We start from the raw sequence: 12868 nt of genomic DNA, 5'->3' as shown, positions 1-12868 counted from the left end.
ACCTCTAGCATCTAAAAATCCCATTATCCAAAAAAGCACCACCCCCTACTGTTAATTATATATAGAAAATTCCAGTCCTTATCTGAAACATCAGCAATACCTTTGATAACCAAATAACTATACCACAAAATATGCGTGACCTCTAAGCGTGGGTATAGAGACTGCCGCACAGAAGCAATGCTATGCTGTTATTTAAGGGATGGGGAATGGTAACTGCTATATCCAGGGTGTCTCATTCCCTGCCCCCGCTCCCCCACCCTGGGTTGTACTGCCGCTGGCCTTTTCTGCTGGTGCAAAATGGGATGCCGGGGGGCCATGACATGAAATTTGGGTGACAATTTGCAGCGTTTCTGCATGGCTGTGGGATGCAGCAGAGCAATGTGGACCCGATCACAGTCCTCTGATGAGGAGAGAGGAGGGGTTTGAGCAGAGACCATGCCTGAGCCAATTTAGAAAACCGGAGAATATTTATAGTGAGAGAAGAGCCTGGCTGGTATTTATTCCCACATCCCCTCGCTATCACAGTGCCAGAGCTATAATTGCTCAAATCGGTCTCACAGAAGCCATTCGTGTTTCAACAAAAGCTTTTTTTTTTCCCCTCTCGCACCCCACATTCCTTCCACTTTTGCCCGGTTCCTCTAGTGAAATCATCGCCTTATGACCACAAAGGCTGTTGCCAGGCATAAATGTTGAGGCGAATTCAACATTATCTAATTTAACTGTTGAGTCCAATAAATGCATGGGAGGAATACAACAGAAATTATGACTCACAAGACAAAACATACTTGTAAATAGCGAGAACTGGATATTAAACAATGAGTCAAAGTTTCAGATTCTCCTTTTGGCTTTGTCAGGCAGTCTTCATATTAACATTTAAGAAAAGGAGGAACTACTCTTCAAAACCAAATGCCCCAAGGTCATTTATAAATCCATATTTTGATACTTTTTTATCAGTATTTTTGGTGCTGAATGAAGCACACAAGTGCTACCCACGTCAAAATTCAAGGCGGCGTATTGAAGCAAAAGAAAATGAGGCTTCAGGTGAAATCTACAGGATATGGCTCGTGGTGAGAAAGAGCCTAAATGGTGCTTAGAGATGAAACGGCTTCCTGATTTCTTAGCCTGACACTCTGTTTTACAAGTCAGACTACTGTGTAAGTCCTTCTTAAATTGAAAAACAGGGAGGGCAATGTTCAGTTGTTCAGATAATGTTGTGGGGCTTTGTCTTTGCTAACACACCCTCTCACTGGACCTGGAATGAGAAGGCTTTCTCCTTTTTTCCCCTCACCGCACCTCACCCTTCAGGCAACGTCTTCCCTCACAGAAAGGCTGGTTCAGCTGGGACCATCCTGTGGTTTGCTCAGGATGAGATGTGATACAGGCTTTCAACTGGCACCACCCTATGCCCTCTTTTTTTCCCCATTAAGTTTCTGAGTCCAGCTTGGCTTACTTTTGGAAGGCACCAGTCCCAGCAGTGGTGGTGTTACAGTTGAGCTGGAGGAATTGCACTCATGGAGACCAGAGGGAAACACCAGACCTTTGCTGGTACCCTTTGCTTGTAAGAAAAGCCTTATAATGCCAATACATTTTGTGCCTGTCAGAAATAATCTGTGATTTTCCAGAGTAAAACAGCCTATGACCTAGCAAATTTTAATTATTCTGTTCCCAGCTGCAGTGGGTCTCTTAAGTGCTTAAAGCTGCACAGATACAGAAATGGTTTGCTGGTTCAAGCCTTATATGAATCATTAAACTGAAGAGCTCACTGCTTTCTTGGAGATGTCCCACTGACTTTCCTTCATCTCACCTTGCCCTCTGAGCTTGGAGAACTTCTGCCAGACAATTGATCCTGAGTCTGTCTGTCTCCTGGTGGCCTTTATCAGGGCTTTTGTAAGCTACCGTCACAGCGCTTATGGCAATAACAGAGAGGTGAAGTTCAATGACATCCATGGTACACCACAGCCTGCACTGGGCCTTCACATGAGCCTTAGTTGACACCTATTCAGCAAGTCCTTGCAGATCTGCCACGGAGCCCTGAAACTCAAACAGGAATGTGTAGATTGCAGCCAGAATATTTTTGTGAAAGAGGAGAAAAATAAAAGATGGGAGGTTGCTGTCTCATGGGAATAGTCTGATAGTCTGTTGCTTTGTGTCTCTCGCCTCAGTTCTTCGGATCTGATATGAGAAAAGAGATGCTCCCGAGTTTCCTCCCATGGGTGAGTGGCTTTTCAGTGCCTAGTCCTACCTGTGTAAAGACAGTGGTTTCTTACTGAATTTGTCAGAAACAGGATTAAACCCTCTAGGAAACAAGGAATTTTTCCTCTGACTTGGGCCATAAGTATTTTTGAAAAATCCAAATGCCATTAAAAAGGTCAGGGAGGGTGTGTCTTCCTTTGACTCTGTAGTTATTTACAATACAAGGGCTGTGGAAAAAGGAAAAAAAATGATATCCAGGGTAAAAGTGACTGACGGCCTTCTAAAACAGATTGCACTATAGGTAACAGGTATTAAGACAGATACTCTTAGAAAAGTGCAGCAGGCTGTGTTGGAAAGTAGCATCCCAGTAATTTTACTGTGTTGCACATGTACAAATAAGCTGTTTGGAAATCCAAATAGTGAGTCTATCCCTTTTATTTTGCGGGCAAGGGGTTACAATCTTTATTTATGGTTCGAGAGAGAGGACGGGTAATCACTTGTCTGCAAATTATATTAGCTGGCTAATGCAGTGAAAATGGTCCTTGGTGCTTCTATGATATGAAGACGACGCTTTATGTACATCAAGATACAAAAGATCAGAGTTCACTAATGAGAATAAGTAATCTTGTTTGGCCTGCACCAAGAATACATATTTCAAAATGTTTTGGTTTGCCCTTTTTTTTTTTTTAATACACCATTTGGGAGAGGTCTAGGAATCAAAAACTTGTATGAACAGACGAAGGGACATGTATAATTTGTTCGAGTCAGAATTAATGCTTCCTTTAGATGCTGACCAACAGTATGGCCCACTGAAACAACATTTTAAAACCAGTTAATCACATTCCCAAGTAATCTACATATATTTATGTCATCTGTATTTTCTAGGAAGAATTAAAGAGCCAGTCCTGAGTTAGAGCTGTTTTCATTCAGATGCACAACTGCTATGCCAAGCTCTGCATGGATCTCAAGACTTCCTAACACAAAAACTAATGGAGGTTAGCACTGGTGTTGTGTAGTGTAGGTAATCACTGTACAAAACAGAGGATTAACCCAGGGAGAAGCAGTACGTGGTGTGCCAGGATTTATCTCCCTCAGCCTCCTACCCAAAGCACTGGAGACTTCGTCTTGCTGGGTCTAGTTCTGCTTCCAAAATGATTGATACTCAGGAGGAGAGAAAGAAGGCCCTCTTCCCTGAAAGCATCAATCCCTAGGTCTGTAACAGATGGAGGTCAAACCCCCTGTTTGAGTGGAGGAAGGTCTGGAATCAGTCTCCAGTGTCTCGGATGAGCGTGCTGCCACGCAGGAGCTGTGCAAAAGGGAGGTGGTGCAACCACCGAAGCGGTTGTCACTAAACGCAATGCAGTCTGACTGAGCTAAGCACGCTCTGAGCATTGGCAGAAAAATCAGGCTGCTCTTTGGACTGGAGTTTTTTGTGTGCCAAGTGACTTTATGCAAATGCAAGTTCCAGGTAGTGCCTGTATAAAAGGCAGAGATAACCTCTGCTGGTCACAGAGGCTTCTGTCTGAAACTCTGAGGCTGAACATGTCCCAGGCAGATGTCTGAGTGTATTAAAAATTAGATTTGCAGAAGTCACATGGATAGTATTGAAAATTCAGAGTTATGCTCATTTTCTTCATCCCTTTTGCCTGCCCTGCTCCTCCTCACCCACCCTGCACCTCTAACACGTGGAAACAATCATGCTGCTGGGATCCCATTGCTAGTCAGACACATCTCCACATTGTCACATACAGAGCGTGTCCAAACATTCCCAGCAACTGGGAATGGGATGCTGGAAGAAGAAACCTGTGACCTGCTGCAGCAAGACTGTGCAGACTTAACCAATTCTAATTTTATATAAGCTAGATTATGTTCAAATATTACCACTCCAGGGACTAGAGTTTCTACTGCCACACATATTTCATTCCTTTGAAGTGCAAGAGAGTCCCTACACTGGGACAACGCATCCCTGTGCTTCCTAATTTCTCCCATGTTGTTTCTTTGTTTATATGTGCTGCTGCCTTTAACGCCTTGAGCAATGAGGAGCTGGTAGTCCACCTCTCTTCCTCTGTACTCTCCAATTTGGATGCAGCCTCAGGCGGGAAGTATATGCATCATCCTCCTCTATGCTGAAGACTTCCTTCCTCTTTTGCATCTTGTTTCAAAGACAATGATGTGCTAATTCTGGTTTTTCATCTGCAGGCACTGTAGAGTCCAGGACACTGGGGCTACCTGTTTTGTGACCTGGTGTCGGACACTCACTAATGACTACTTTACGATTTTTTTCCCCTTAAACTGTAATGATAGATACAGGTACATGTGTATGTGTATGTGTACACACACACGCATGCACAGAGAGAGAGAGAGACAGGGAGGGTGAGACTGTGTTTACACTAGGATGGGAAAAGCTATAGTTTCTAGCCTTGGATAATCGCAGCTTTGTGGGAAATGATTTATAGCACAGTCTTTCAATGAAACATAAAAAAGAAACATACAGAGACACACGCAAATGTACTTTTCTATATTCATAAATATATTTTTATGCGTTTAAACCTCAATGGTGCCATTGCTGTCAGACAAAACAACTGCATGAATGACCTCGAATGCAATAAAAGAAAAGGTGGTGAACACAAAATGCCGCTAGGTCAGCAGCATACCTGGCTGCAACGGAGGCAAAGGGCATCACTGACTCTGCTCCTACGTTTTGCTGAGTAACCTGCGCTATTCCATGGAGGTGGAGCACAGCGTGTGGCTCAGGCATGATGAAATCCCTGCGGATCCCTCCTCCCTTCCTGGGAGAGAGCCGGGGCTGGGGCTGAGCCTTTAGGTGGAGCTCACGTACCGCCGCTCCCGGGAAGAGCAGTGCTGCAGCTCCTGCGGGACACAGCTGGCCGAAAGGAAGGAGAGAGCCGGGAAAGCAGAGCTGGTCTCCCGATTTTCACAGCTCGGGTTAACAGCCAGGCTCCTCACAGGCTGAAAAATGGTTTCTTTTGAAAGCTGTTTGAAGACGACTTTTGTCCTGCGTACACAGGACCTAAGGCTGCGAGTGGCTCCAGCTTGGCTAGGCTACCTTACGTTACCGGGGCTGGAAGTGGCGTGTGCACCTGGCTGCCAGTGCAGGATGAGTACGGCATCAGAGACTCTCTGTGTAGCTCCACACAGCCAGGGAAGCTCCCTTCAGGTCTACTTCCCATCCCAGTCTAAAAGGATCCCATAGACTTTCAGCTCCAGAATGAGACATAGGGACTTTCAGCTCCAGAATGAGACATAGTATGGCCCGGGAGGAGCACGGGACGGCGGGTGCATCTGGCACATTTTGCTGCATGGCTGCAGAAGGCTGTGTTGGGCTGTGGGATGGGGAGAGCGGCGTGGGGGCTGTGTGATTGGGACGGGGGGCGGTTGCACAAGCGAAGTGCAGTGGAAAGCATGAAGAAGCAGGCTTCTGGGCAAGTTTTGTGCTCGGGAAAGGAAATTTGGCAGGCTTGCAGCTACTGCTAATTGTGTCCTTCCCGGTTTTTCCCATCCCTTCTGTGAGATCTGGCAGGCTGGAAAATGGACAGAAATAAGTGGAAGAAAGCTTTATGCTAGCAGCAAATCACGAATCAGTGGACTGTAATTAAGTCACATGTGAGGGCTTGCAATTTCATCTAACACAGTAAAACCTGTGTTTCACACTGTAAAGGTGATACCAGGCTTGACAAGCAAGGCCTGTGTCAGCTCAGGAGGATAAAGAACCTGGGTGTCCTGGAGAGCACCAGAGGATAGTATGCAGCAGAAGGGGACGGGAATGGTCCTTAAACCTATAAAACATGAAAAGGCAAAATACAGCACTCCACTTTTCTTATTACACCTAAAGCTGACAGTAATATCATACCATGCTCACAGAAGGGACTGACATAATCTCAAATCTTGTCCACCATGTTTTTATATTCCCAAGCCTCCTGGGATGAACAGATGTTTGGGACAGCAAACTTTTTAAAAAGCAACTTTACACTGAAGCTGGCCAGCTGCCAGCTGTAGGATGCTGAGGATCTTGCATGGATATCAAAGAGGGATCAGAGGTGCCAAATGCCCTGTTGAAGGCCTGGCAGCGAATGGGAAGGTTAAATTTATATCAGCTGTCCCCAGCTTGCTGCCCCAGGGCTGAACTAAGAAGTTTGGTGGTTAGAGTGAGCCTGGGCTGCAGGGTCAGGGTGCAGATGGCCTGTCCCAACACTGCAGCTAGAGCGGTGATGCGTGTTAACAACAGAGCTGCTCTAACGCGCCTGTTCTTTCATGACATTTTGTGAAATACCATGACTATGAGCTCTTGCTCCTTCTTGCACTTAACGTAAGTTGACAGGAGGTTTGGTCAGGGACAAACAAGGTTGATATTGCCAGTCTACAACAACTTCAGCCAGGAGAGTCTGTCTTACAGCATCCAAGTTTATGCAGCTGGGGCAACTAAATGGGAGGCAAAGTTCAGATACTCAGTTAGCAGCCAAGGCTTTTGAAGAGCGGATTTTGTCTTCTGCCTTCAGCTTCATACTTAAATGATATTTAAGTCTTTACAGCTGAGAATCAGTGACAGGTAGAAGATGAGATGTAAAGTAATGCCTCCAGGGAAGAACTGTCTGCAACCATGCCATAGACAAACGAGAGTCCAGAAGGGCAAGAGGCATTTTTGAAAAAAAACAAACGAAAACAAAGCCTAAATCCAAACCACATAGGCTTTGTAATTCTGCAACCTGCAGAGCTACTCTTCTTTCTTACTTTATTTCAGCGGGATTCTCACAAATTCCTGGTCTTTTTCTCTACTTGTGCAAGAAAAAATCCTGATGGTTCTGAATATCTGTAAAACAGCAAATTGTTTGGTGGGTTGTTTTCCAGACAAAACTTCATCAGCTGAAACTACATCTGTACCAAAAATCCTTCCCCATTTTATGATCTCTCCTACCAGTATCCAAACCTCCCTCTCATGTACATTATAAGAAGTTTTGAAAGGAAATCAGGTTATAAGGGAAACGAATTTTAACAGTGGTATTGGTGCATGCTTCTCATTTTGTTATTACTTTATTTTCCTTCTTAGTCCCCTGGGTTTTTTTTCACAGGAAAAAGCCAAATTACTATAAATATGTAAGCAACATTAGTAATTTAAGATGATCTCATAGGTCAGGGTTAGAAGACTCACTATCCCTTTCGTATGCCAGACCACTACCCACTACTGTAAGTAGTTACTGAGATCAGCAATAACAAATTCCAGCATGGCAGCATTACTGCTATTTGCACTGTAAACATTACCCTTCTTGCTGGTTTTCTTCTGCACCCTAAAAATGTGCACAAAACCCATGACTAGAATATACTGAATACAGCATATTATCCTGTGTGACACGCAGAACTTGGCAGGCAGGATTTGGCTCACAGATCAAGGCACCCAGAATCAGGCCTATGTCCAATGTCCCGTTGCAGTCGGTGGAGATCCGGAGACTACTGAGTCTCCTGTCAACTCACCTGACTAGACATTGGTGTATACCTCTGGGTGAGCTGCGTAGCCTTTTAGACTGAACTGACTGTCCTGACTACATGCCAGTGGATTATAACAGGAGGTTAGACACCTATTGCATAGGCAGACCTGTCCTCTCCAGTCTTAATCTGCATGCTGAATCAACCTGCTATTTCTTTCCTCAAAAAAAAAAAAAAAAAGAACAATTCCATTACTGTAATTTATTACTTTTATTATTATTCTTATTGCAGAAAGTCACAGGTACAGATCAATATACTGTACACACAAAAAAAAGAAGGACAATTTTAACTCAAAGAATGCAGATCCCGGTATAATCGCACAGCAGCTGTGGAGATCAATAGGAGTCACAGGGATGCTCTTAACATAGTTTCTCTAGTGATAGCCTCACAAATAAAATGAGGAAACATGGTCTAGATGGAACTTCTGAGAGGTAAATAAGCAACTACTCTCAGAGAGTAGCTACTGGTAGACACTGTCAAAATGGGAGTTTACATCAGCAGGGGCCTTTCATATTTTCACTGATGATCGAGATGATGGAATAGGGAGGATGCTTACTCTATTTACACATGGCATTAAGCAGGAGGGACTGCAAATACAGATTAGTATTCTAAGCAATCCTGATAAATTGAAGGTACTGCCTAAAGTAAACAGAAGGGAGACCTGAAGGATGCATCAGACAGGAAAGAATAATCAGTTGCATAAATATAAACCTTCACCAGGAGGAGATGCAGGGGATATGGAGGGTCACAGCAGAGCATAAGTCAATAACATCACGTCGTTATGAGAAAGCTAAATGCGATAGTGGGAGGCAGCATGAGGTAGCCGAAGCAATCCTGCCGCTTTATTCAGTGTTAGTGAAGCTTCAGCTGGAATAGCGTGATCAGTTTAGAGCTCAAAAAGCACTAAATGGAGAAAGTACAGACAAGAGAAATTCTAACAGTCAGAGAGCACAAAAACATAACCTATAAGAAAGAATTGAAGGAAGTCTGTTGTATAGCCTGTAGAAGAGAAGGCTGAAGGAAAATCTGCTGATAATATTAAAATATGCAAAAAGCAGCTGCAGGGATTAGATTCTTAATATCTATAATGAAAAAACATTCTTACGCAGAAGACAATGAAGGGCTGGAGAAGATCACAGTAGATGGCTGTTAAGTTAGGTGCCTTTAAGAACAGTTTAGACAAATTTTAGGTATAGTTGATCCTAACTCTGGGTGGTGCAGTGAATTAGATGATTTCCTCAGGTCTCTTTCCATGCCCCTCTGTGTAACAGCCCGTCACGACCATTTTGTCATAATATGTTTCACTTGGGAAAGATCATGACGCATGACTCCTGAGGAGAGGTTAAAAAAACTGTGCCAGTAAACAAATCAGACGAGGTCAAGGCATACGCCCTCATTGCAGGAGCTGCTGCAGAAAAAATTATGTCGAAATGATTTTCTTTTCAGGAGGCAGAAAAGGAGAGTCACTTGCAAGCTGCTGTTAAAACCGAGCTAAAAAGACAGCAGAGCTGCAATGGTTTGAAAGTGTAAATATACCGTGAATTTATTACACATAATGGGGCAGCTTGCAGAGGTCTGGCAACATTTGGCTTGTTAAAGTGTAGGCTAAGGTAGCCTCTTTGTCCTGACTGTTCTTTGGCAAGAGGAAATCTAGCTTTAGCTTGCAGCTGTGAGCTTGAGCTCTCGGTGCCCGCTGCAGATGCCGGTAGAGCTGAGGTAGGTTTAACCCAAAGTCTTAAAAGCATACCTCTGCATCTGCTTTTACCCTTCCCCCCCCACACACAACTTTTTCTCTCCAAGACTGACTTGATTCTATTTCTCCTGGTTTACCTTTTTACTCCTGTTCTTTTTTATACTTTGTACAATGACTTTAAAACACTTGTCACATTGCCAGGAGGCTTGGAAGTCTCTTGAGGCTTGAAGTCAGGTCCTTGACACAGCCAGTATCAACACTAATCCTTCTTTACTATAATGCTCCAGCAATAAACAGATATGCTACTGGTCTAAAGTACAGTGTCAAGACCATAAGAAATAAGAGAGCTAGTTTTTGAATAAAGGAACAGAGGCTTAGACTTTATAGCCATGAAGGTATATAGGACAGGGGATGTCCAAAAGGCAGGGGAAAAGGTGTTTTGAAACCTCAGAAACCAGCCCAAGAGAAAACATTTTGAGGGGAGAAGGTAGTGGTGAGGCATAGGGATATGACTTGTAACTACGATGCAAAAAAAGATGTAAATGCTTGTTTCATAGAGAACAGGCACACGGCGCTACACTGACTGTCTGGGCAGTCGTCTCCTGGGAGTCTCTGCTAATGGCAAAGAGCAAAGGTTAAGTGAAGATGTGTGAGGAACATCAGCCTTTCCCTGAATGAGCTTTGCTGTGCATATGCCTCTGCTAAAGCAATACAGCTCTGAGATACCAATTCAGGAGGCTCCTGGGTAGTTACACGGACTTCTTGTAATGCAGTATCGTCATTTACTAACCCCTCTTTTTCACTAGAACTGATCAAAGCAAGCACTTCCACTTTGCAAAAGCGCTGATTATGCTTTCCTCCTCTCCTGCACCCCCCACCCTCACCCCTCAACCCCAGCTGAAGAGGGAGTTATGTTTGTGTACTCCCTGCTTTCCTATCTACTTCTCTGTGCTCCTGGAACAGCTGAATTTCAACCAAAGCAACACTAAACCAAATTCAAGGACAAGCTAGCAGGGAAAAAAGTCAAACCACAAAAACAGATCTTCAGTTGCACCAGGAAGGAGCGAAGCCCAATTTCTCATTCTCTGGATTCAGCGGAGTACCTCATCATACAAGGTAAAGACGTGCCACACCATGCTTTTTCTGGTTTTAGGGTTTGTAACATTTCTTTCCCCTGTCTGCACTGACAAAGAGCAGCAAGAGCCTGCTGGACACCGGCTCCTCTGCTGCCGTTCAACATCTGAGGCAATGAGCAGCTCCATGATGCCAGGTGTTTAGTAACATGCAGCCGTATTTTACAGGCTGGTTGGAGTGTGAGAGGCAGCATGGAAAGAGGATGATTGTGGGGAGCTCTTCTCTTTTTTTATACCAAGTGTAAATCCTTCAGTCACAGACACCACAGTTACATAGTCTGCTGGAGAAGGCAAATGCCTCTTACAGCTCATGAACGTGTATGACCTATGGACCATTTGGGACAATAATTATGATCTGGAATATGACCAATGTCAACAAGGAGATAGGGTGACATTATCATTGTTTATTTGAAGATTACTTCATCTTTAACCTGTCTTGAAAATCACTAAGGTTATGAACCTTCTGGAGAAGCATACACCAGCCAGTAGAATGCTTTGCCCCTCTCTCATTTGATCGCCACGGCCTTTTCAAATGCCAGCACTGAAAATTTTTCTCTACTGAGATGTAAATATAGGACATGTGTTCAGGCTCTGAGGCTTCACAGGACTACATTAATAACCAGAACATAATTTTTAATTGTATTCTGAGGTATCATTCTGATTTTACTGGATTATGAATCATGGCTGAGTATCAGACAAACCTACCAAAACTCAACGTGTAGAGGAAAAAAATAACCTCATTATTGATAAAACTCGAGACTTTTCATTTTGCTGCTTCATACATTTAAACCAGGTTGTTCTATCACTTTCATTATAAATAAAAACAGCTTCTCTGTCTCCTGGCAGGCAACATATGTGCTTCTCCCCACCTTCCCTCTCCTTCAGGGACTGGTACTTTGATGGGAGCATGATTAGCCAGTGGAAAAAAAAGAGGAATCTTGCTAGAACAGAAGCAATGTCAAAAGAATGCAATAAAAGACCACACTGTTCACACGAAAGAGAACAAACAGGTACTTCATAATACAGATGAGACACATCACCTTTTTGCTTGCCTATTCAAAAGCAAATAGTGACAATACAGTTTGTCTTATGCTGAACACACATCAAAATGCTAAGATGAAATAAGTATCAAATAATGAGGCCTGTGATAAAATTGTTAATTTTATGATATTCCTCTTCAGTATTTATCTCTGTTACAAATGTTTCCAAAGAATTCCTCTTGAAGAGCACTAATACTGTTGAAATACAACTAAAATTGCTACGATCTATGACTAATATTAGTGTAGGATAGGACAGGACTAGTGCAAACTGCAGAATATATGCAGTGACAGCTCTCCTTTGAAATAAACTGTTTGATGCTGTGTGTGGCATGCTTGAATTTTAAGCTATAGCTTGCATCTGGAAGTGCTGGAAGTATTTCTTCCCAGTAAGACATTCAAGTCTTAGACTATTTCTAGTGGATAGAACTGTGGCATGCACTTCACATCAGCCAGAAGACAGACATTTATGAACAGAAAAGCCTTCTTTTTTTAAACATCTCTAATCATAATCAAAACAATTCCGCTCAGAAAGAATATTGTTCCATACTTAGGAATGAATGGTATAATTTTAATTTTATGCCATAACATTAAGCTGTGCCCAGACATTAGTATTCATTTTTATTTTATCTTCACTCCTCCATAACACCCAGAGGTTACAGAGTCTGGTGTTCTTCGCTTGGTGATCTCCAGATTTTTTATCCCTCCAGCCTACGTTACCTCTCAGAATTTCTGTAGGCAACCATACATCTTCAGCACAGTTCTAATTGGAAATACTGTGAGGGTGATGTTAGCTCCATGATCATTTGCAGATGACTTGCCACAGTCTTACAGAATTCCATGCTTTGAAGACAGACAGTTCTTCAGGATTCACTTACAGGGTACAAAGAGTAATTTCCTTTAAAATTCAGAATGACATTATTTGGTGGCTAATAAGCAACGCCATTATCTCTGGAACAGGTCCTTGTTCTGGATGTGCGCTACAGTGGGTCAAATGATGAAGACCAGCTGTCTATGAATGTTGGAAACCATTTTAAAGAAATTCCATAGTTACTGCTCATGACATCATATTATCTAACCTCAGTCATTTGAGGAAAGACTATTCTCAATGCACAGTGCCATCTTAAGACATTAGCCCCAGGGCCAGGTTCCAAATTGTCAAATCCAACGGCAAGTGCCCTGGCCACATAAGACTTACTGTGCGCCTGCAAGATTATCCAGAGAGGAACTGTGCTCTGGTTCTGCAGAATCCCTGTGCTTACCTTTATTAGAGCGTGTCCTATGCACAGGTGCTGTACCTGTTTCTGCGGTCA

The sequence above is a fragment of the Rissa tridactyla genome, chromosome 1 (genome assembly GCF_028500815.1).
Source record: "Rissa tridactyla isolate bRisTri1 chromosome 1, bRisTri1.patW.cur.20221130, whole genome shotgun sequence".
In the NCBI taxonomy this organism is placed as follows: Eukaryota; Metazoa; Chordata; class Aves; order Charadriiformes; family Laridae; genus Rissa; species Rissa tridactyla.
The sequence above is the reverse complement of the archived record's forward strand: the minus strand, read 5'-3'. Positions refer to the sequence as shown.